Source organism: Bos indicus x Bos taurus, chromosome 5, assembly GCF_003369695.1.
Source record: "Bos indicus x Bos taurus breed Angus x Brahman F1 hybrid chromosome 5, Bos_hybrid_MaternalHap_v2.0, whole genome shotgun sequence".
Classification (NCBI taxonomy): domain Eukaryota; kingdom Metazoa; phylum Chordata; class Mammalia; order Artiodactyla; family Bovidae; genus Bos; species Bos indicus x Bos taurus.
Genome location: NC_040080.1, coordinates 11,966,521 through 11,991,320, shown reverse-complemented (window position 1 = coordinate 11,991,320; position 24,800 = coordinate 11,966,521). Strand labels below are relative to the sequence as shown.

General features: G+C 53.2%; 1 protein-coding gene across 1 annotated transcript in view; it reads left to right on the top strand.

Annotated features, from left to right (window-relative positions):
* The first annotated feature begins 2,779 nt into the window (after window positions 1-2,779).
* WNT5B (Wnt family member 5B) overlaps window positions 2,780-24,800 on the top strand; it is a 79,919-nt gene continuing 57,898 nt past the window's right edge. Inside the window, exon 1 of the mRNA XM_027540945.1 lies at window positions 2,780-2,838. The gene's annotated coding sequence lies outside the window, so the exon portion shown is untranslated. The remainder of the gene's footprint in view (window positions 2,839-24,800) is intronic.

The following is a 24,800-nucleotide window of genomic DNA, read 5'->3' as shown; positions in this document are numbered from 1 at the left end:
CTCCATTTTCTCCTGGCTTCGAAGGCTCATCAGGCCAGTGCCCCCAAGAAATTCTCTGTGCCTCCCAAATAAACGCTTAGGAAGGGGCCAGAGAAGCAGACTGGGTTGGGTCGGGTAGAGGACTTTCTCACATCAGGGCGCTGGCGCCAGAGCAGCCGTGGTCCATGAAACTCTTCCTTCCGGTGCTGGGATGGGAAAGGGGACAGCTGCCCTCAGTGTGCACAGCCCAAGGGGCAGAGGTCAGCCCTAAAGGGCCTCAACAGAGAGCCTCAGAGAACTAAGGAAACAGAGGGGGCTGGCTCCTCCTGTCTCCTTCCAACAGGGTTTTGTTAGCCGTTCTGCCTTGGAAGAAGCCTCTGAGGGTGGCTGGCAGCCTGTGGGGGCATGACCAGGAAGGAGGAACAGTGTCTCCAGTAAACAAAGCGGGAACCATTACTCTTTTCCATAGGTCCAGAAACTTGCTTTCTCTATGTTTAAACCACAAGTGCCAAGTCAGGATATGTTTTATCTGGGGGAGAAGGCGGGAGACCCCACCCAGCCATCACAGACAAAACATGGGCGAGCCTTGTCCGCAGTCCCACAGCGCTGGCCTCCGGGCTGACTCAAGCAGTGGGGCGCTCACCACTTCCCCTGGGAACCTGGCCCAGGACTCGGGGCTCCTCGTTCAAATGCTTTCCCAGCTACTCAGCCACAAACTCCTTTCCTGGGGGGCTGCAGCTTCCCTCACTGGGCCACAAGCGTTGACTCATCTTGGACCAAGATGGAGGCGGGAGGTGCAGGACCACGCGGGGGACATTCAGCTGGGATGGCTGTCATCTGTCACCTCCCCTCCCCCTGGGTGGTCAGCTAGGGTCCAAGCAAACTCGCTCATTCTTGTGGTTATTCCTTTAGACTTTTAACCTCCCAAGGCTGGGAGCTGCTCTTAGCCATCTCTGTGTGTTTAGGGCTCCATAAACAAGAGTATGAAGTGAATCCCCAGCTTCTGCCAGGCTGCTTGCCACTTTTCTTCTGCATGGGGCCTTCCTTTGCTTGCACAAAGACCCTAACCTCAGAACCCATTTCTTGTGAGGAGGAGAGAAGGTGAGCCTGTTTGTAATCTGTCAAGATGGATTCAAAGCTTTTTCCTGGGTCCTGCGTTAGACCAGCTCCCTGCACGTCTCATCTGTCCCCACAGATAGAGCCTTGAACTAGCTCCCCTCGGGGAAGGCGGCCCCCAGCCCCATGGCAATTACAGGCCATTCATTTCAGGCTGCTGGACCTGGTCTCATAAACCCCATTTACTGTGAGGTGACAAGAGTCCTGGGGCACCTCCGGCCAGCCCAGCACAATTCCAGAGAAGACTTTCTCCCTAATTAGCGTGGTATTTGCTAAAACTGCGCTTACTTTCCTTATTGTAAAACCCAGAGCACAATAGATCCTTACTGCCAGCCCACTGTGGTGGGTTCTTGGGCCCTCAGTCTCTGACCACCCCCGGAAGCCCCTTCCCCAATGAAAGGGGAAGGCTGTCACCCTGTTGTGATACCAATTTTAAAAAGCCCAAGCCTTCAATTATTGCTATTGTTTTTATGGCCTTTTTTCCCTCACCTACTGCATTCAAAGATAATTTCTTTAGCAGAACAACCTTCTACTCACTAGGGGAAGGGAAGAGGGCGTAGAATATTTAACAACAACAACAAAAGCCCTTGTAGGGTGGGCCTCACATCCTGGGGCCCTCTTAGTTGGGTTCTGGACTAGGCTCCTGGGCTGGAGCTGGAGCTCTGCCCTGGTGGGACCTTGGCTACTACTTCTGGGACAGCTCGCCCAGGGGTACCAGATGGTACCGCGCTCCCCAGATTTGGGGGCTGCAATCAAAATGTTGGGACATGGTTCCCAGCCGAGGCTCTAGTGACCGTTCAGGCTCTAACTCCCTTCAGTGACTACCGGAGTAATTCAGCCCGAACCGTGTCCCAGAAGTGATGAGGGCGCGCATTTTCCTTTTGGAAACGCGTTTCTCGTGAGCCCTGCCGCGGGGGCCGTCCTCACCCGAAGGATGGCTCTGCCGGGTGCTGTCCAGGGATCCAGGACCAAGGGAATGGCTCGGGTTTGTGAGCCAGAAATGACAGATCCTCTCCTCCTCGGGGGGGACCCAGAGGAGGATAAAGCGCGTGCGAGTGTTTGATGTGAGCTGGGGGCTCCCGGCAGGAGCGCTGGCTGCACCCGGGGCTGCTGCCCACTGAGTCCTTAGGGGCTCCCGGAGGACCCGGCAGAGTTCTGGCGAAGTGGGCGGTAGATGTGCGGGGTGTCCCGGGAGGGGGGCTTCCCACGCGCGCCCCGGAGTCTGGCCCGAGAAGGAGCGGGCGCGCGGGGCGCGGAGGCAGGTGCGAGGCCCGGTCCCGCCCGGGAGGAGCCCCAGGGGCGGGTTGTCGCGGCGGGGCGGGGGCGGGGAGGAGGCGCGGGGCGGAGCGCGGGGCCCGGGACCCGCCGGCCGGCGCCGGCCCTGCACTCGGAGCCGCGGCCGCCACCGCCGCAGCCAACTCGGGCCCAAGTTCCCGACCGCGGCTGGAGAGGAGCGCGCAGCCCCCGGCCCGAGCCCCGCGCAGCGCCCGGCCTCCTCCGCTCGACCGCCGGCCGCTGCCCGCCTCCGCCCGCCGGCTCGGACCCAGGCGCCCTCCGAATAGAGAGCTCGGGCTCCGCGGGGTCGAGTGGTCGACCCCTGGAGCCGGGCGGACGCACGGCGAGACCGAACCGCAGCGCGGAGAGGCGGCGCCCCCGGCCACCCGGGCCCCGCGGGCTCTGGAAGGGCCGGGCCGCCGGAGAGCAAGCGGGAGCCCGCGGGCCTGACAAGCCGCGGACGCGCAGGTAAGCCCCCGCCCCGCCGCCCAACTTCCCCGCGCCCCTCGCCCGCCGGCCAGTCTGGGTGCCCGTGTCGGGAGCAGAGAGGCGCGGTGCAGGAGGGGCCCCACCCCACCGCATCCCCGGGGACCCCGAGCTCGGACCGGGGAGGGTCTGCGGGGCCGGGGGGCCCGGCGGGGCAGGGGGCGCGCAGGGGAAGGGGTCTCTACCGCCGAACAAAGCTGGGGCCGCTGGCTCTCGCCCCGCCCGGGCCGCCCCCAGCCGGCAGGTAGCAAGGGTCCCCGCCCTCCGGGAGGCGGGTGTCGCCTCTTTCGGGTCCCGGGAGCTGCGGGGAGCCGCCCCCCGGGCGCGCAGGCTTAGCCCCGGGCAGTCCGCGCGCCGCGAGCCCCCGAGCTTCCCGCGCGCTTTTCTCCGCTTGCTCGGGCCCAGCTGGGCTCCGCGGTGGGCTCTGCGCCCCGCGCCCGCCAGACTGTGGCGAGGCTCCATCTGGATTCTTTTAACCCCCGCGAGCAGTGTGAGTTTGGTGCCTGGATTCCTGCCGAAGCCCGAGCAGGTCTCCGGCTGGTCCTCTGAGTTTTCTGTTTTCTTTCATTGCGCCTCCGCTCCCCCTGCCTCTTCCCTGCTGGCCGCGAGAGGTGCGGGGTGGCCTTTCTCCACCCTCTCCTGGAGCCTCGGGGGATACTTGGCCGCGCACTCCAGACAGAGCGCCCTTTCCTGGATGTTTTCGTTGTCTTTGCTTGGAGCAGGATTGCTTCTCCGACAGAGAGAGGCGCTGAGGTGTGACCTGGCTGTGCTGGGGGACTTGCTCTCCGCTTGCCCACCCCGCCCCCGGCCCTTTTGCCACCTGGCTGCTTGGCCACCGCCTTCAGTTACCACCACCCGGGCAGAGCTTCAGCCTGGTACCTGGAGGAGAATCCTGTTACCAGTCTAGTGGCCTAGGAAGTTTCCATTGACAGCAATGTGATGCGTGCCGTCAGGGTGGGTGCGGTAATCTCCAGTGGGCAGAGTCACGCTCCTGGCCAGATTACCAGCACCGGGCCAGGGGCCGCAGTGGAAGCTCAGGGTGGCCCCTCCTGAGGCTAGCCCTAAGGCAACACAGGGGCTGGGGACAGTGGGCACACCTGGGAGAGCCAAGGACCCTCTCCTGGAGCCCGCCCCTCCGGTGGGGAATCACATGTGCCATTCACTTACCAAGCGCAAGGCTCCCTCTCAGGCGTGGATGAGTGATACCCAGCCTGAGCTTGCACCCACATGCCTGCTAGGTGCCCACTCGGTCCCCGGCAGACCTGCCGACCCATGAGATGTGGAAGGCTGCCTGGTGGTTTCCTCCATTTCAAAATAGCATCTGTTCTGTCTTCACACAGAAGATTTGTAGCTATAAATAGCAGGAGGAAGGAGATACCTCTACTGGAAAGGGCAGGCGGTGCTGAGACCTCTGCACGCTGAGGGAGCCATGATGCGCAGGGCGTTTGTGGGGAGGTCCAGTCCCAAACCTGAGGACAGAGGTCTCTGCACCATCAGAGGTGGAGCAGGCACAGAGGAGGACGTTTGTGGAGCCAAGGACCTACCGAGGTGGCATGTGGATAAGCATCTGAGGGCAACCCCCTTCCTTTCCCTCTAGGAAAAACTGGCCCTCGGGCTTGGGACTTGCTGGGGTCTGCAGGCCCTGCAGTCCCAGGCCCCAACTTCTCAGGTATTCGAGTATGGATGTGTGAACAGACATCTGCTCAGTCTGAAAACAGCCTTCTTTGGGTCCTTTCTGTGGAGCCGTTGCCTCCAAGGGGTCTGATTGGCTTGCAAACAACCCTTTTCTAAAACAAAAAAAAAAAGAAAAAAGATTTTTCTATGCCCAAAGTCTAAGCCAAATTGCTGGGAGCCATATGCTACGAAAAGGAAAAACCGGGGCTTGCCCTTCACCTGCATATTTCACCCTGCTGTTACTCTAGTGGCAGCTCAAAGAGTTTCTTGTTTGCTCTTCCTCAAGGAGGACCAGAGCCCAGGCTAGCCTGTTCTGATTTTCGCTCCTGGTGTCTCTGCGGCTTCTGGATGGCCATGCTGGCGTGTCTGGCAGGGGAGGAGGCTTTACGTGCCGTGCTGGTCCTCACCGTCTCTAAAATAGACACGAGTAAGCCCACAGAGCTGTCCTGTTTGCTGTTCTCTGCTCCGAGCTCTGTTCCAAATTGCCTGCCATTAATCCCCTTCGTCTTCTGCACAACCGGTCCCCCTGCTTCTTCCCCACACCTGAACACAGTCCGTAGAGTTCTCAGTAGTTGGTTGTTGCTGTTTGGGGGGCTCCTTCAAGTCTCTTGAGCCTCACAACAGCAGTGTATCTAGAAGTCCCCAGTGGGGAGAGGACAGAGCGGAGGGAAGTGGTTCTCCACTCTCACCTTGGGGCATCCCTGCTGCTGCTGCTAAGTTGTTTCAGTCGTGTCCGACTCTGTGTGACCCCATAGACAGCAGCCCACCAGGCTCCGCCATCCCTGGGATTCTCCAGGCAAGAACACTGGAGTGGGTTGCCATTTCCTTCTCCAATGCATGCAAGTGAAAAGTGAAAGTGAGTCGCTCAGTCGTGTCCGACTCTTCATGACCCCATGGACTGCAGCCTACCAGGCTCCTCCATCCATGGGATTTTCCAGGCAAGAGTACTGGAGTGGGTGCCATTGCCTTCTCTGGGGGCATCCCTAGCTAATTCCTGTTGTTATTGTTCAGTCGCTCAGTCATGTCACACTCTTTGTGATCCCATGGACTACAGCGTGCTATGCTCCCCTGTCCTTCACTATCTACCGGGGTTTGCTCAAATTCATGTCCATTGAGTTGGTGATGTATCTATTAAACATCTTCAAACTGCATCCAGCAGTTCAGAGAAACCCGGGAGAGGGCTTGGGGATGGACACTTGGTGAAGGTGAAATCCCTGAGGTTTTTCATCTGAGCCACCTTTTACAGTACAAATCACCCTCTCCCCATTTCTGAGGGGTACAGACTGCCCCCTCCAGGCAGCAAGCTGGTGGAGCCCAGAAAGCGGACCTGACGTTTGGTCCAATCTGGCCATCCTTGGCAATGGTGGCCCACTCCTCCCAGCCCCTCTGCTGGAACTGTTTACCTGGCTAAATTTAAGCATCCACCCCCTCATTCCAGTCTGACCCACTGGCTCTGGGTCTCGCCCTTCTGGCCGCTGGGCAGCATTTCCAGGCTTCCTGGCCCCTGTGGTTGCAGCTGAGTCTTTCCCAGCTGTTTAGCCCAAGTTCTCTTCCAGACTTTCTAAAGTCAGCCTCTCTCCTTCCTGCGTCTCCCCTCGGGGCTTTCTTCCCACCTCTTTGTGGAAGCTGATCAGTACTGGGGGAGGCTCTCCTCTGACCTCCCCCACCCCCAAATATCAAGCACAGGGACCCTTGACTCCTGCTTTGACCGAGACCCTCACACTGACTGTAACTGTTGCCAGCCCAGCCCAGGGCCCTAAAGACACAGGGGTGTTTCTTAACCCTCCATACTCCAGGAGAACCCAGCCTGCCTGTATGTCCTGTTCTTGCATGAAGTTTCTGAGGGAGGTTTATTGGGGTGCATCGTAGCATCTCCTCTGGGGGCTCAGTTGTCTCTCCTGTCACATGGGGTGTTAGATTGACCTGGAGGCCTCTTCCAGTTCTAATAGACAGTTGTTTTCAACAGTTTTGGCTGGTTCCATTTTGGAAATCCCTCTGCTGTGGCCCAGGCCTGGGGGTGGGTGGCCGCCAATGAAAGGAGGGCCGTCCCCACCAAGAGCAGTGGGTGTCTCACAAGATTCCTGCTTCACCCTCCATGGCTTCAGGCAGGGCTTGTGGTCCAGCCAGGGGCTAGGTTGTGCTCCCGGCTCTGGCCTCAAGGGCCCCTGTGGTTAGCCAGCGTCCCACGATGGAGTGAGGAGGTCCTGTCTCCAGCTGCTGGAGACATGGGGGCCAGGGCCCAGGGTCCCTTCTCTTCTGTGGCTTCCTTGAACCACAGAAATGCTAACCCTCGAAGGTCACTCCCATTTGACTAATAGGGCCGGGGATTTCCTGGGGTCTGGGCATCCATCTATGTTTTTTTGAGTGCTCATGTATGGATGTGAGAGTTGGACCATAAAGAAAGCTGAGCACTGAAGAGCTGTTGCTTTTGAACTGTGGTGTTGGATAAGACTCTTGAGAGTCCCTTGGACTGCAAGGAGATCAAACCAGTCCGTCCTAAAGGAAATCAGTCCTGAATATTCATTCAGTCCTGAAACTGAAGCTCGAATACTTTGGCCACCTGATGTAAAGAACTGACTCATTGGAAAAGACCCTGATGCTGGGAAAGATTGAAGGTGGGAGGAGAAGGGGACGACAGAGGATGAGATGGTTGGATGGCATCACTGACTTGATGGGCATGAGTTTGAGTAAGCTCCGGGAATTGGTGATGGACAGGGAAGCCTGGCGTGCTGCATTCCATGGGGTCGCAAAGAGTTGGACACAACTGAGCAACTGAACTAAACTGGGCTTCATTTTGAGAAGTTCTTGGTTTACAGACTGTAGCCCCCGAGTCACATCTGAGTGATTTGGAACGTCCAACAATGAGTAAGTTTGCTCTCAGGATTACTATAGGAGCAAAAGCCACAGGAACAGAACTTCCCTCTGAGCATTACTAGGGGAGCAAAAGACATGAGAACAGGACTTCCTTGGTGGTGCAGTGGTTAAGAATCTGCCTGCCGGTGCAGGGGACACGGGTTCGATCCCTGGTCCAGGAAAATCCCACTTGCCATGGGGCAGTAAGCCCTCGAGCCCCGACTACTGAAGCCTGCACCGCAGAGCCCGTGCTCCTCAGGAGGAGAAGCCCTTGCACTGCACCAGAGAGTAACCCCCACTCACCGAGACTAGAGAAAGCCCGTGCAGCAGCGTAGACCCAGCACAGCCAAAAATAAAATAAAAAGAAAGTGCACCATTTAAATAATAAGAAATGAGAGACTTCCCTGATGGTCAAATGGTTAAGAATCTGCCTTGCAATGCAGGGGACGTAGGTGTGATCCCTGGTCAGAGACTAAGATCCCACATGCCACAGGGCAACCAAGCCTGCGTGTCACAACTAGAGAGCCCACACCACAGTGAAAGATCCCAAGACCCCACGTGCCACAACTAAGACTCGACACAGCTTAAAAAAAAAGATTACATAGCATATAATAAAAATATAATAAAAATCACTGTATTAAAAAAAAGAAAAGAGAACAAAGCTTTTCCGAAATGAACTTGGGGTGACCCTGTTCCCTGCTGAGTCTCACTCTGCTCTCCTTTTGAGGGGAGGCTTTGGGGGAGGAGCTGCAGAGAGCCCCTGGGTTCTGTTCCTGCTGCCAGCCCTCCCCCCATTTCTCCTCCCAGGAGATACCTGGAGATGTCAGGATTCCCATCGCTGAGAGAGGCTGAGGGAAGTCAAGCCCCATTTGTGGAATCATCTCTGAGATGCTCATTGGGAAGTTTCTCCTGGGAAACATTGAGCGATCATTACTAAATACCTCATACAGTTGTTTGGGGTACAAGACCTGCATTCAAAGTGCTGAAACCTTTGAAGAGCTTTTGTGTTTAAGTGTAGGGCTAGAAATGGCCTAGCCCACCGAGGGGCAGGAGTTGGTGGATGGAGTGGGGGTTCTAGATGGTTCTGTGGGCTCTGCCCTGAGTCCACAGGCTGTGGGCAGCTCAGAGAGTGGAGGCTGGATCCAGCCACCTGCCTGGCTTCTCTGTGCCTTGATGTCCTCACTTGTAGGTGGCAACAGTAACTTCCTGTTCCTCTCATGTGGTAGCTGGTGGAGTAGCTGGTGGTGAGGATCAGGGCTGCAAAGGATCAGAGCTTGTAAAGTTCCAGACTCTGCAGGGCTGGAGGTGTTGCGGGGGGGCGGTGTTGTTGACTATGATGCTATCAGGGAGGCACCTAGAACCCTCAGCCCAGCCCTACCACCTCTTGCTCCCATGAGCAGAACAGCCGCTGCTTAGGTCAGCCTGGGTCAGTCCTGGAAGGGAGTGGCTCTCACGGGTGTCAACTATGTCCCATCAGGCACGACATTCAAGGACAGAGGTTCTGGGTTTGTGGAACGACCACCAGCAGCAGGGGCAGGTGTTTGGGGTCAGCCTTCGTGAAGGGAAGGAAAAGTGGAGCCCCTTGGGGTGCTGATCAGAGCTGTAGGGTTGGGGGTTGAGCAGGGCCCTGGCAGGGGAGGAGGGGTCTCACGGACCCCCATCTCAAACACATCTGTTCTTTCAACTCAGCAGATGCCTGGACAGACAGTGTTTGGAAACCACTCAGTATCTTGACATGTTGTCTTTTTCTTAAAAGGGTAACCCCTGTGAAATCACATCTGAAGTAAGCTTTAAATGCACAGGGAGAGTTACCACATGGGTGTCTTTCTTCTTCCCAGGCCAGGTCCATCCACCCCGTGAGACAGGATGCAGCACCTATGAAGGGCCTTGCCATCAGGTGCGTCTAGGAACCAGCAGAACCGACCTGCAAGGCAGACATAGAGGAGGAGGGGGTGGTCACCAGCAGTGGGAGGCTCGCGTGCACACTGGAGAGGCTTTCCCACCTCAAGGGTTTTAAATTCACCCTCTCAGCCCCACCAAAACCCTCTGCTGGCTGGATGCTGGCCGAGACCTTCCTGGTGGCCTCAGGGGACCCCGGGCCCGCAAGCGGGGACCCACTGGTTTTCTGGGCGACCACCCTTCTCCAGGATGGAGGTAATGCCTCACCTGGTGGCAGGGGGCACAGATGGGTTGAGTCCTTTAAATGTCAAAGCACAGAGTCCACAATCCCCAGCCCTGCTCCTGACCTAGCCTCCAGCTGCTCAAGGGTCCCACCTCTCAGAGTCTCAGGTTCAGAGCCTTCCTGCAGATTCTCTGTGTCTTTCCCAATGTGATCACCCTTCCTACCTCCACTGCTGTGGTCGCAGGCTCCCCCATGGCCTGGTCCTGTCATCCTATCCACGTGGGCACACGTGATGCTGTCCTCACTGTGCTGACCCCTGCCCTCAAGTCTCAGTGGCAGCTTTGCCCGCTGCCCACCTCCCAACTCTCTGTTCCTGGCTCTCTGCTCTAGAGCGCCCGTCAGCGCCTCTAACTCTCTGCTTTGTTGGTTCCTGTTCAACGTCGGCTGCCCCACGAATGTCACGTTTCCCATCGAGTCTCTGGAGCTGAAACCCTGCTGAGAGCGCCTGAGCTTAAAAGCCTTCCCAGAATAGCTGTTGACTGTTGATCTTCTGTGAGTTTTGTAATTGTGTAGCACGTTCTTTGCTAGAAAGAGGCCTATTTTGCCTTAAAAAAAATGCCATCCTTAATGGTTTTCTGTGGATTGAATTGGATTGCATGATTCATATAATAAATATTGGTCCAGGCATGTCCAAAGTGCTGAAGACATAAGACACAGTTCCTAGATTTTGTTCTAGTAATTCCTTCTGTGTACAAACAGTAAGTGTGCAGAATTCTAAAACCTCTTGAGTCTTCTATTCTCCCATCTTCTTTGCTTAGGGGCTTCACTGGTAGCTCCGCGGTAAAGAACCCTCCTGCCAGTGCAGGAGAGGCAGATTTGATCCCTGGGTCAGGAAGATCCCCTGGAGAAGGGAATGGCAACCCACTCCAGTATTCTTGCCTGGAGAATCTTATGGACAGAGGAGCCTGGGGGGATGTAGCCTGGGGTCACAAAGAGTTGGACACAATTGAGTGACTAAACAACAACATTTCCTGTGGTGAAGACCCCATCTGTGACGGTGCACATACGTCACTGGTGGTTTGGGGATGCAGCAGGCGGTGGGCACACCCACAGCCCCTGCAGTGGAAGTGCAAAGTCTTAACCACTGGACCACCAGGGACGTCCCCTTGTTCAGTCTTTACTGCACAGACATGTGCAAGCGTGTATACATTTTCAGACACGTGTGTACTTCTTACCAGCTCGTCTCCCTTCTGGGTGGCAATGCCTGGAGGGCGGATGCCAGGCCTGTCCTCACCTTTGCTGCCTGTCGGGCCTGGCCGTAGCAGATTCTGGGAGTGTGAACGAAAGTCCTGGGGGCACAGTTGTGTGTGGGTCCTGGTGTGTAGCTGTGTCTCTGCAGGGAAGGCCGGGTGGTTCCTCTACTTTTCAGGCTCACAAGCTTCCTGGTGAGAGGAACATCGGTGCCCCTTGTCTTTCCTTATAATCCCCAAACCACGTTTCCAAACCTCGACACTGTTTACTTTGGACCTGGTAACTCTCTGCTGTAGGGGCTGTCCTGTCTACTGTGGGCTGCTGAGCAGCGGCCCTGAGCTCTGCCTGCTAGATGCCAGCAGCATTGCCTCCCAGTGATGACAGCCAAAAGTGTCCCCAGACACAGCCAGTTGTCTCCAGGGGGCAAAATTGACCCTGTCTGAGAACCACTGTTCTAAAGTGTTTCTGTGACTTTCAGAGAATCTTTTCTTGTGTCCAGTTCCCCTGAATCCTTTGGAACGATTGTCCATTTTGCATCGTGTCTTGGTGCTCCTGCCGGGCGGGATGTGAATTATAGCCCCAGCTCTCCCACCCGCTGTTCATCCCTGGCCCACTCCCCAGGGACATCGCTCACCAGCTCCCAGACGTTCCCCTGCTGCCCCTCATCCCTCCCCTGCTCAGCATTCTTTTCTTTTTTAGTATTTATTTATTTTTGGCTGTGCTGGGTCTTCCTTGCTGCTCTCGAGCTTTCTCAAGTTATGGTGAGGGGAGCTGCTCTCTAGCTGTGGTGCACAGGCCGGGCTTCTCATTGCGGTGGCTTCTCTTGTTGCAGAGAACAGGCGGTAGGTGTGCGGGCTTCGGTAGTTGTGGGGTGTGGGCTCGGTCCTTTTGGCCCCTGGGCTCTAGAGCATAGGGTCAGTAGTTGCGGTGCAAGGGCCCAGCTGCCCTGCGGCCTGTGGGAGCTTCCCAGACTAGGGATCCTACCAGTGTCCTGTGCATTAACAAGTGGATTCTTAGCCACTGAACCACCAGGGAAGCCCCCCTGCTCAGCATCCTTGAGTGACTCCTCCTGTCCCTACTCAGCTCACAGAGTATCTTTACTCCGGGTTCAATACCTTCAATCCTGCCCCTAATGACCTTCCCAGAGTCCTCTCTCTGCTTCCCTGTGCTTCAGCCAAGCCAGAGTCCTGCCCTACCCCCATCCTCTTCCTGTGGGCACCCCAGATGTCAGCCCCCTGCCTGCCTCTGTCAGAAAGGACCCCTCTGTCTGGGAGCTGGCTGGGAAGGGCTGCTTCTGTTCAAAGCTCACCCGTGGGGTCCTTTTCACACTTGGTCTTACATTGTGATCACTTGTGTTCGCGTCTCATCCTTGCTCCCAGCCACGTGGCTGGTGACACCGTGTTCTCATCACATCTTAGATGAGGCCCTGCGTGCTGCCGGGACTGTGCCGGGAGCCACCTCAGGGAGGTTCCCAGCTGACAGCGGGTCCCCCGAAAGTGGGGTGTCCTCAGTAGAGGGGCCACTGTGTGCCGAGCAGTTGTTTAGACAGTATCAGGCTGGAAAGCAGCCTTCCAGGCTTCAGGGCAGCACAGCTGTGACCTTCAGGCATGTAAAGCCTTTGCCCCCTGCCCCGGCTTCCTGTCCCTCGAGCAGTGGGGAGCACACAGCCTCTGGGGGCAAGTGGACGGACCTGAGTTAGAATCCCAACTCAGCCGTTCACACCTGAGGACCTCACCCCAACCCCTGAGCTTTTCTGAGCTCCCCGTTCTTCGTCCTGTAGACAGGGATGATAAAGGCCAGCTCCTAGGGTGATTTATCCTGAAAATCCGCTGTGATGGTTTGTGTGAATTAGGGCCATCCAGGGTCAGCCCCCTTCTTTAACTCTTCACTGAACAAAGTGAAGGTGTCAGGGGGTCGTCACCCAGATGCTCCAGGACCTGCTCAGGATTTGATCCAGAAGAACTGCGTGTTTGGAACTTGGTTTGCTTTGACAGTGAGGAGGCAAAGGAGATGTGAAAATACACCTCCGTGACAGCTGCCTTCACAAGGAGCTCTTCACAAGAGCTCCAGGTTCCAGGCTCTGCGAATTTCCCTTGAAGGACCTGATTTGAGTGGATTCTCTGAGAAGCCCCCGAAATCAGCACTGTCACTACTCAACAGTATTGATAAATTAATAAGCCAATGGGTTCACAATGTGCCCTTCGTGCCTACCTCAAAAAGTTGTGGAATTAAGTGAGACCGTGTGCGTGAAAGTGGCTTCCACTCAACGTGAGGCACTGTTCATCAGAGTGGGAAGGTGACCCAGAGACAAAACAGCCCCAGGTGACCTGACAGTGACTCCCGCCTGGCACCGTGCTTCTCGTTTCTCTGTTTCTAGGAGAGTCTTTGAAAACTTTGTGGAAGCTTGTCTGGTGAGGCTAAACCCTATCCCAAAGTTTCAGGAAGAATTTACACCCTATAACTAGACAGCCATGCTTCCCCCCGCCCCCATTTTATATTTTCCTGTTTAACTGTCTTGGCATTAGAAAGTATTTCTGGAAAAAAAAAATCATCAATATTAACACGAATGTATTTATCATGAATGAGTAAGTCTCATCTCTACATGCAGCGCTTAAGAAATCAAGTTCTGCAGCCCAATAGGAGCCCGATTGTGGCCTCAAAACTCAGCAGCAGTGGGACTTCCCAGGCCGTCCAGTGGTTAGGACCCCATGCTTCCAATGCAGGGAGCACAGGTTCTGTCCCTGATTAGGGAACTACATCCTATATGCTACAACTGAAGATCCTGTGTGCCACATCTAAGACCTGGCACAGCCGAATAAATAAAGATAAATATTAAAATCCTTAGAGTACTACCCTGGGGGCCCAGTGGTGTAGAATCCACCTGCCAGTGCAGGGACGTGGGTTTGACCCCTGAGCCCACACGCCCTAGAACCTGTGCTCTGCAACAAGAGAAGCCACCACGACGAGAAGCCTGCACACGGCAACTGGACAGCAGCCCCGGCTCCAACCAAGACTCAGCGCAGCCAAAAATAATAATAAATAAGTAATTGTTTTAAAACAATCTCAATTTAAGAGAGTGCTTAGAGGCCACTGTGAGGATTAAACTAAACGCATGGAAAGCACCTAGCAGGGCGTTGCCTGTAGAAAGTCCTGCCTGGCAGACGGCACACTAATTATGCTCCTAATGCATGCTCAGTTGTTCAGTCGTGTCCAACTCTTTGTGACCCCATGGACTGTAGCCCTCCAGGATCCTCTGTCCATGGGATTCTCCAGGCAAGAATACTGGAGTGGGTTGCCATGCCCTCCTCCAGGGGATCTTCCTGACCCAGGGATCGAACTTGAGTCTCTCATGTCTCTTGCTTGGTAGTTAGGTTCTTTACCACTGGTGCCGCCTGGGAAGACCAATTATGCTTCTAGTGAAAGTGTGTCAGTCGCTCAGTCGTGTCTGACTCTCAGCAACCCCACGAACTGTAGCCCGCCAGGCTCCTCTATCCATGGGCTTCTCCAGGCAAGAGTATTGGAGTGGGTTGCCATTTCCTTCTCCAGGGATTGAATCCGGGTCTCCTACATTTAGGCAGATTCTTTGAGCCACCGGGGAAGGACAACCACATAAATCACTCCTGTGCAGTTGCCAGGGACTAGCTCTGCTGACATCATCAGAAGCCAGGTTGTGTCTGGAGAGAAGGAGTCGCGTTGGTGTTATTTTTACACTTAGGTGTGGCATCAGTAAATTACACAAACATGTCAGCTCCACAGTAACCTGACCGCAGCAACTTTGCATTTTCAGGTGATGCTTGCTCTACAGGGACCAAATCAGTAGAATCCTGGTCTCAACCTTGCCAGACAGATTGGGGGTGTTTACTTCCGAGTGAGATTGTAGAGGTGCATGGCTGACTATGCCAGGTGCTGAGGAAGAGCCTTAAGTGGCCTCTAGGTTTTATTGGTGAAACCTGCAAGGCTGTTTTTGAAGAAACGTCCTGAGCTGTTTGTATCTGAAGGCTGGGGAAAGTCTTGGCAGTGTCAAAACTCATAAGCTTCATTCATTCAGGCTTCTGTTTCTTCACTTGCTACCCTGTATTGCCATAACTGTATGATGGAGGGGGGCTTACTTTTTATTTTTTTTAATTTATTTATTCTCTGCACTGAATGGCATGCAGGATCCTACTTCCCTGACCAGGGATCAAACCTGTGGCCCCTGCAGTGCAAGTGCAGAGTGTTAACCACTGGGCCACCAGGGAAGTCCGTTACTTTTTCTTGCAGTCAATTTCACTGAAGTATCATTTGTGTGCAATAAAATTCATACCTTGTTAAGAGTATAGTTTAATAAATTTGGACAAACTCATGCAACTGCATCGCCAAACGAGATTTCTGTGTTCCTGGAAAATCCCCTGGTCCCTGAGTCTCTTCATGCTAACACATACCGACTCTCAGGCAAACACTGATGATTGATGTCATTCTAGTTTTGCCTGTTCTAGAATTTCACATAGGGGCTTCCCCGGTGCTTAGTGGTAAAGAATCCACCTGCCAAGCAGGAGATGCAGGAGACTTGGGTTCGATCCCAGGATTGGGAAGATTCCCTAGAGTAGGAAATGGCAACGCACTCCAGTATTCTTGCTTAGAGAATCCAATGGACAGAGGAGCCTGGCAGGCTACAGTCCATGGGATAGCAAAGAGTCAGACACAACTGAGTGAGCCCAGAATTTCACATAAACAGAATTATACCAGAATAATTCGGGTTTTCGTTTCAGCTCTTTGGTGTTCAGCTTCTTTTGCTTGGTGTGGTATCTATGAGATTTTTCCTTGTTGCTGAGCTTATTAATAGCTCATTTCTTTTGATTGCTGTGTTATACCTATACCACTGAATTCACCTTGGATGGACATTTAGGTTATTCTCAGTTCAGTTGCTCAGTCCTGTCCAACTCTCTGCGACCTTATGGACTGCAGCACACCCGGCTTCCCTGTCCATCACCAATTCCAGAGCTTGCTCAAACTCGTGTGCATCAAGTCGGTGATGCCATGCAACCATCTCATCCTCTGTTGTCCCTTTCTCCTCTTGCCTTCAATCTTTCCCAGCATCAGGGTCTTTTCCAATGAGTCAGTTCTTCTCATCAGGTGGCCGAAGTATTGGAGCTTCAGCATCAGTCCTTCCAATGAATATTCAGGACTGATTTCCTTTAGAATTGGCTGGTTTGATCTCCTTGCAGTCCAAGGGACTCTCAGGAGTCTTCTCCAACCCCACTGTTCGAAAGCATCAGTTTTTTGGCGCTCAGCTTTCTTAATGGTCCAACTCTTACATCCATACATGACTACTGGAAAAACCACCTTTATCATGAAAGTAATGTCTCTGCTTTTTAATATGCTGTCTAGCTTGGTCATAGCTTTTCTTTCAAGGAGCAAGCATCTTTTAATTTCATGGCTGCAGTCACCATCTGCAGTGATTTTGGAGCCCAAGAAAATAAAGTCTGTCACTGTTTCCATTGTTCTAGACTTTGATTAATGTGACAGTCCCTGTCTTTTAATTGTCCTGCTTAATCTATTTACATTTGATTTAATTCAGTCTTTCAACTTTTTGTTTTGAAATCATTTTAGACTTACAGAAATGTTGCAAAAATAATTGTTTCCGCTAGTGTTAACCTTTTCACATAACCATAGCCCAGATTCCAAATGCAGGAAATTAACATTGCTACAGTATTATTAAGTGCTTCACAGATCTGCTTCCAGTTTCACCAGCTTTTCCCTAATGTCTTTTTCTGGCCCCTGGTCCAGTCCAGCCGTGAGTCTCACATGAAATTTAGTTGTCATGTCCCCTGGGTGTCCTCCAGTCAGTAACACTGCCCCTTTTGTGCTCCTTGACCTTGACAGTCGGGTGTGTGTGCTTGCGTACGTCTCCCCCCTCTCCCCGCCCGTGTGGGTTGCCCCTTTTCTTCTCTTGAGCAGGTGGTGGCTGTGCATGTCGGACAGAAATACTCGGGGGGGGATGCTGTGTCATCCTCTCGGGGGTACGTGATGTCAGCCTTCCTACCACTGGGGATGTTAACTTTGGATCAGTGAATGCAGTTTTTGTTATGGTTTGGTTGAAGTCTGCCATGTTGATGTTTGTTTTCTGTGCATTCCCTCTCTGATTTGTGTGTTGGGGGTGGTGCGGGGGGAGTGCCTAAAGTGTGTTGTGTCTTGTTCTTGTAGACAGTTAAATTACTGGCTGATCACTGGTGCCAGTGTCAGCGGGGTGGCACTTAGCGTGGGTCTGTCCACAGCGCAGACTTTAACTTGGCAGGACTCAAACGCCATCTTTCCTGTAGGTCTTGTTAGGACTTGGTTTTCCTTTTTTTTTCCATTTTTTAAACATATTTATTTATTTATTTTTGGCTGTGCTGAGTCCTGGTTGCAGCATGCAGGCTTTTCTCTAGTTGCGACGAGCCGGGGGCTCCTCTTCACTGCGGCGCAAGGGCTCCTCGTTGCAGTGGCTTCTCCTATTGCGGAGCACACACTCCAGGGCATCCCAGCTTCAGCAGTTGCAGCTCATGGGTTCACTCGTCGAGGCTCCCGGGCTCTCAGCACAGGCTTCAGTAGTAGTGGTGCACAGGCTTAACTGCTGCAGCAGCATGTGGGATCTTCCGGACCAGGGTTTCAACCCGTGTCCCGTGCATTGGCAGGCAGATTCTTAACCACTTAACCACCAATTAATACTTAGTTACTAATGCTCTGGCGCTGTTAATTTCCTGTTGTCGGAATCTGTGCTACGGGAAGTTCAGTTTCATATTTTATTAGACTGTGTTTAGAAGAGGTCTTACTCAAGGGTCAGGGGGACACCCAGGGCCTGGGAGCAGGAATTCTTCTGCACAGTGTCCAGGCCACCTAACAGTGGCCCCCCGGGGGTGTTTTTGTTCAGTCTGGTTCCCTGATCTTTTCTCCACACGTGCCTCCCAGTGGATGGGTCCCATGGTCTCTGGAGGTCTCTGACCCCTGCTTCTCCGCATGTGGTCATTTCCAAGCTGCAGGAGCCTGTGGGCACCTCTCATGTCACGTCCTCGGTGTGTGCCCCGGGGACAGTTTCCGCCAGCTCCGTGGTAGCCGTACATCCTGTGCTCAGGCTCAGGGTGTGGGAGGCAGGTGAGAAGAAATGCTTCATGACACAGATTCATGGACCCACGAGGGTCTCCGCTTGGTGACTTTGAGCCACCCCTATCCAGGCTCTGCCACCAAGCACGCTTTCTTCTAATTTCTTTTGGCACCTTTTTCTCACCATGCTGTTCAACGTGGTGGAGTTAGCTACTCAAAATGCCAAAGATGCTGTAACCTGAGGGGTTCTTTGGAACAGATGACTTAATTCAAGAACTCTTAATTCTACTTTGTGGCAAAATGCTATCCTAGGTGCTGCTGAAGCAGACATGGCGAAGACAATCCCTGCCTCGAAGGAGAAACAAAGAAAGCAAAGACATACGTTACAGGGCAGAGGCATTTTTTTAGCACGGATACCTCGGGAGCAGCATTGAACGTCTCTGAACTTCAACTTCCTCATTTCTGAAGGAGGTTGAGAACTCACTTTGAGGGGTCATTGTGAGGTTGTTTAAGAATGAAGTACAACTAGTTTCCTGTCAATTTATTTGTTTCGTCTTCTCTAATGGCTCCTAGGATGTTGGAATATAAACTTTATTGCGCTGTTTGGACTTAGCTACTCTTTCGGTGGAATGAGCCGGTATTTCTTGGAGCCTCGGGGCTCCGTGAGAAAATTGTTGTTGTTGTTCAGTGGCTAATTGTGTCCGACTCTTTGCGGCCCAGTGGACTACAGCACAACAGGCTTCCCTGTCCTTCACCATCTCCCAGAGCTTGCTCAAACTCATGTCCATCGAGTCGGTGATGCCATCCAACCATCTCATCCTCTGTTGTCCCCTTCTCCTCCTGCCTTCAATCTTTCCCAGCATCAGGGTCTTTTCCAATGAGTCGGCTCTTCACATCAGGTGGCCAAAGTATTGGAGCTTCAGTTTCAGCATCAGTCCTTCCAGTGAATACTCCTGTGACATGAGGCCTTTTAGACAGTCCCAAGGAACGATGGATGTATACCTCTCTTGCTCTGTGGTGTCTCCTGTCCATTCCAAGAGAGCTGTCCCTTCCTCTCGCCCTGGTGCCTTGTTTGGCCTGTGATGAGCATCTCAGTAGGAAATGGCCCAGCTTCACCAGGGTGCCTTCCTGTCTTAGGTTCCACGAGCCCTTTGGTTATCACTTTGCAATAAAGTATGGAATGCTGGTCAGTCCTCCAATGACATTGTGTTTACTAGTGTGAAATGTGCTAATATATTCTGTTGTGCTATTCTCATGCCCCTCTGGGGACCATGATCTCTGATTTGGTGTGTCATCTTTTTGGAAACACTTTAAACGGCAGTGAGCCTCAGCGCGTGCAGCACCAACAGTGGACCCTGCTCAGCTGAAGTGACAACAGTGTGAACAATGCTGACCGGATTCTCTCATTCCGAAGCAGTGACAGTTCTGTCACTGAAGTGTGCTTGGCTGACAGCACTGAAATTTTCATTTGATTTCAGAGTTGTTAGACTGTGATAGAATGTCCTGGAGCGTCGACTTTGATGGACGGTGGCTTCTTGGAACTGTGTGCTTTGGGCAGAAGTACTGAGAAGCCTGGCCACCACTCTCCGTCCACAGAAGGGATGCAAGGAGGAGGAGGATGAAGGGAGGAGGAGTGCAGGGAGGAGGGGGGTGCACGGGGAGGGATGCAGGGAGAAGGGGATGCAGGGAGGAGGAGGGGGTGCAGGGAGGAGGAGGAGTGCAGGGAGGAGGGGCATTCAGGGGGAGGGATGCAGGGAGAAGGGGATGCAGGGAGGAGGAAGGGGTGCAGGGAGGAGGAAGGGGTGCAGGGAGGAAGAGGGAGGCCTTGCCGGCTGGGAGGCTCCTTACCCATATGGCCCCCAGCTGCTGGGTGGCTCTCTGGCGAGTCCCTCACCCAGATGTTTGCTCAGCACCCAGGCCAGGCTCTGGCTGGCTCTCAAACATCCCAATAACGGAAACCATCTCAGAGGAGGCTGTGTTTTCAGCCAGTGGCCCTGGCTGAGGTTGACAATGGCTCTGACAGTCCAGATAGTTACTGGACAGGCAGGAGGCACAGACAGCCAAGGAGGATCGAAGGCTGATTCTGACTTCCCTCCAGACAGACTGTGAGATGCTGGGAGTCACCCCACCCTTCCTTCTGGACTGCACTTGCCACTTGTAACTGGGGAGGATGGTAGATTCCACACAGGGGGTTGAGCTTCAGAAAGTTGAACAGAGGACAAGCTCAGCTACAAGTGCTGTGGCCAAGTGGGAGTCGTGGTTCTCCCTGGGTGATGGGTTTTGTTTGTTTTCATTAGTTGATTTACAAAGTTGTGTTAGTTTCTAGGTGATAGAGTTTTTAAAAGTATTTACTTATTTATTCGGCTGTGCCAGGTTTTACATGCAGCATGTGGGATCCAGTTCCCTCACCGGGGATGGAACCCAGGCCCCCTGCAGTGGGAGTGCAGAGTCTCAGCCACTGGACCGCCAGGGAAGTTCCACATGATAGCATTTGAAGTGCTGTTTCTTCCCGTTTCTAATTCTTACTTTCTAGTATTTCTGACAGTGAGCATGTAGTAAAGTAAAACCCAAAAGTTTCTTTTAATGATGCAAATGCTAATTGTGATAAAAACTTTAACATATGTAGTATGTCCTAGAATAACAGGTGTCTTACTTGAATTTGGTCAATCACACCTTCTTGGTGTATTGATTTTTGTTTGTTTGCTTTTGTTCTTTGTGCTTTTCTTGGTGTATTGAAAGGAAGCTTGGAATGCCAGTTGTCAGACCAATGTTAATAGTTACTGTTGGTGGTGACACATAATCTAAATGAAAGGGCAGCGTCCCTGGTCGCTGTGACCCCATGGACTGTAGCCCACCAGGCTCCTCTGCCCATGGGATTTCCCAGGCAGGGATACTGGAGTGGGTTGCCATTTCCTTCTCCAGGGGATCTTCCTGACCCAGGAATAAAACCCGCGTGGTGCTAAAGCTGAAACTCCAGTACTTTAGCCACCTCATGCGAAGAGTTGACTCATTGGAAAAGACTCTGATGCTGGGAGGGATTGGGGGCAGGAGGAGAAGGGGACGACAGAGGATGAGATGGCTGGATGGCATCACTGACTCGATGGATGTGAGTCTGAGTGAACTCCGGGAGTTGGTGATAGACAGGGAAGCCTGGCGTGCTTCGATTCATGGGGTTGCAAAGAGTCGGACACGACTGAGCGACTGATCTGATCTGATCTGATCTGATCTTGCATCTTCTGCATTGGATTCTTTACTGCTAGTGCCACGTGGGAGACTCTCAAACTGGGTAGGAGAAAGCAGAGTGCTTTCCTTTCAGCATGGAATCTGGAAGCATAAGAACTTAGCAACTTGGGGGGCTGAAAAGCTTTGTGTTCTTATAGAATCTCCCGAAAAAAAAAATATCCTTCCGTGTATTCAGTTACCTGATAGGTTCACAGACATTATTGCAGCAACACACGCATGACGTAAGATTTACCTTTGCAACCACTTTTCGGTGAACAGTTCTGTGGCTGGAAGTACACTCACATTGTCGTGCACAGTCACCACCGCCGTCTCCAGAACTTTCTCATCTTCCCTGAGACACGGTCTCCGTTCCACACCAGCTCCCCCTCCCCTCCCCCAGCCCGAGGCAGCCGCCCTCTGCTTTCTGGCTCTGTGAACTCACCTGTTCTTGGGACCCCAGATAAGTGGGATCGTGCGGCGCCTGTCCTTTTGTGCCTGGCTTGTTTCTCTCAGCACAAGGTCCTCAAGGCTCATCCGTGTTTCGCTGTGTGCGTGCACCGTATTTTGTTTATCCAGTCATCCATCAGTGGGAGGGTATCGTTTTTTAAAGTTTCTCTGGTTAAGGTCTTCAACATTTTAAAAAAATTACCCGACTGTGTGCCTGTCTGAAGTGTCTTGATGATCTGATTCATCTCTGTGTTTCTAGGGCAGTGCCAGCCGGTCAGTAACGTGTCAAATGAGTGAGCAGACAAATAAATCCACTGGTGCTTTGATCCAAATATTTACCCAGGAGTCAGAACCCAGCCCTTCACCCGAACCCCATTTTCTGGGCTACAGATCAGTACTTCTCTGAGTGTTCTCACCTGTGACAGGAGGGAGGTAATATTTGCTGCTAGATTCTTTGCTTGATCCTGTGCTCTTTGAGCTTGTCAGGTTAGGGTTGCTGTTGAAAGTCAGGATTAACAATGCACTTTTTTTCCCCCTCTGAGAATGTTTTTATGAATTTAAGAAATTAAAAAGCTACTCCATTTAAAATCATTCAAGGCTTTCCATGGATTTATGTTTTTTAAAAAAAGAAAGAGGGCTTCCCTGGTGGCCCAGTGGTTAAGAGTCTGCCTTGCAATGCAGGGGACACAGGTTCAACCCCTAGTTCAGGGAAGATCCTACATGTCATAAATCGACTGAGCCCATGCACCACAGCTATTGAGCCTGTGCCCTAGAGCCCAGGAGCTGCAACAGGAGAAGCCACTGCGATGAGAAGCCTGCGCAGCAACTACTCTCTGCAACTAAAGAAAGCCTGCATGCAGCAACAAAGCCCCAGCACAGCTCAAATAACTAAGATAAATAAATAAAATTATTAAAAAAGAGAGATAAAAGAAAGACCCAGGGACTTCCCAGGTGGTCCAGTAACTAAGACTCCTCGCTGTTAATGCAGAGGCTCCGGTTCCATCTCTGGTCTGGGAGTTAAATCCCACTTGTCACAACTAAAATCGAAGATCCCTCTTGCCTCAAGTACACCCAGCACAGCCAAATAAATATTGAAAAAAAAAAAAAACACATAAAGAAAAGAAAGAACCATGGTTACCTGGGCAGGAGGTAATGTGACGCGTGTCACAGCTGCATCCCGATCCAGGTGTGCTGCAGCCACGTCCTCCTCCTGAACTTCGGCCACTGGTCACATCCTCTCTCCTTCCTCTGTTCTTTTCTGAGACCCTCAACTACTCTCTTTTCTTCTCCTATATAATTTTTTCTGACTGTATCTGGTCTGTTCTCTCTGGATGGACGATTCCTGAAGCTTTATCTCTGCCCAAACTTCCCTCCCAATGGTCCCTCCTGTGTCAGCTACCTCTCGGGGTCTCTCCCTGAGACGTCCCCTCATCTGGGAACTTCAGTCCCACCACACGTCCCACCGTGCTACCCAAGAATCCCTCTTTATGCCTTCTGCTCCCCCGACATCTCATGAACTACTCAGCACATATTTATGGACACTGGATGATACTCAGCAAGGGGTTCCCGGCACCCCTGGGTGCATAATTAGCTGGTTAACCCCACAGTCCAGGAAATGGGCAGGCAGGGCTCGACTCCACAACCTCCCTCTGATCCTTTTGCCGTTACCGCTCACATCGCTTTCCAGGGGCTGTAGCAACTGAGCACCAACCCCAAGCTGGGGGCTGAAATAAACACAAATTCTATCTATCATCTCCCAATCCAGAGGCTGGCGGTCTCAGGTCAAAGCGTCTTCTGGATGGGCTCCTCTGAGGCCATGGGGGACGGGGCAGGATCTGTCCAGGCCCCGTCCCTACTCCTGGTGGTTGGCAGCAGTCTGCAGGTTCTTGGATTATAGACTCACACTCCGATCCCCCCACCTACCCCTGGCATCCCCCTGTGTCTCCGCATCATCTCCCCAGTCCGGGCATGTCTGTCTGTGTCCTGATTTCCCCCTTTCATAAGGACACCAGTCACACTGGATTAAAGCCCACCCTAGTGATCTCGCTTTAAGTTGATCACCTCTATAAAGATCCTATTTCCAAATAAGTTTACACAGTGAATGAATGAATGAATGAGTGTGTGAAGCTGGTCTCAGCCTACCTCTCCGACCTCCGTCCCATCACTCCCACTCAAGGGCTTTGTCTTCCGGCCAGATGTTTGGCTTCTTGGCCTTGAGCTCGGGTTCCAGTCCCCACCCTTGTCCCCACTCAGCTCCACTTCCATGATGGTCCCGCCCAACTCCCAACTCCCCACTCCCAACACTCACGGCCCCTGCCTGGGGCCTTTTCTGTGGGGCCTTAGCTTCAGCTTCTGTTACAGCAATCTATCACGGGACCTCACCGTTAAGAGGGATCTTACGGTGGACTGAGACCAAGACGTCTGTGTTGGGTTGATTCCTTGGGATGTTTTGAGAATCCTGGCAGATCCCGGAGCCCCACCCACAGGGGTTCTGATCGGCAGGTCTGGGAAAGGACCCAGCAACTTTTACTTTTAAATGCTCCTCAGCGGGGACGTCTCTGGTGGTCTAGTGGTTGGAAATCTGCTTGCCAAAGCAGGAGACATGGGTATGATCCCTGGATCAGAAAGATCCCCGGGAGAAGGAAATGGCACCCACTCCAGTGTTCTTGCCTGGAGAATCCCATGGACAGAGGAGCCTGGTGGGCTAGAGTCCATGGGGTTGCACAGAGTCAGACACAACTGAGCGACTGAGCCGCCACTGCCACCACCGTGTGGTACGGCGGTGTTGAAAAGGCCCTGGTGTTTAGACCCTGGCTGGCTTCTCAGCCTTAGCTGAGCCTGGCCGCCCCTTGAGATCAGACGTATCACAGAACACACGGTCCCCTTACCACTCCCAGGCATGTGTGTGCATGACTCAGTGCTAACAAGTGCTTTCACAATTATTTCATCCTCTCTCTCTTGTTTTCTCTGTGCTGTTAAGTTTCCCTCCCTTTGCAAGGTAAGAAGTGCCAGGAGACCAGGGCAAGAGTTCAGGGAGCGTCCCAGCATGAACTGTTCTAGTACCAGTTTCCAAGTGCAAGCTGATGGTTGAGAAACCCGAGTAGGGGGTGCACTGGCCCACACACACCTGTCCCTGCCCTTGCCCTGACCCCTGCGTGGCAGGCCGGGCCTCTCTGTACATGGGATCTGGCGCCCCTCTGTACCCTGGGCCGGGTCCCTCTGTACCTGGCACCCTCTGTACCCATGGCCCGGCACCCCTCTGCACCAGGGACCCGGCGCATCCCCGACCCAGTGTCTGGAGATGACAGGGCTCCAA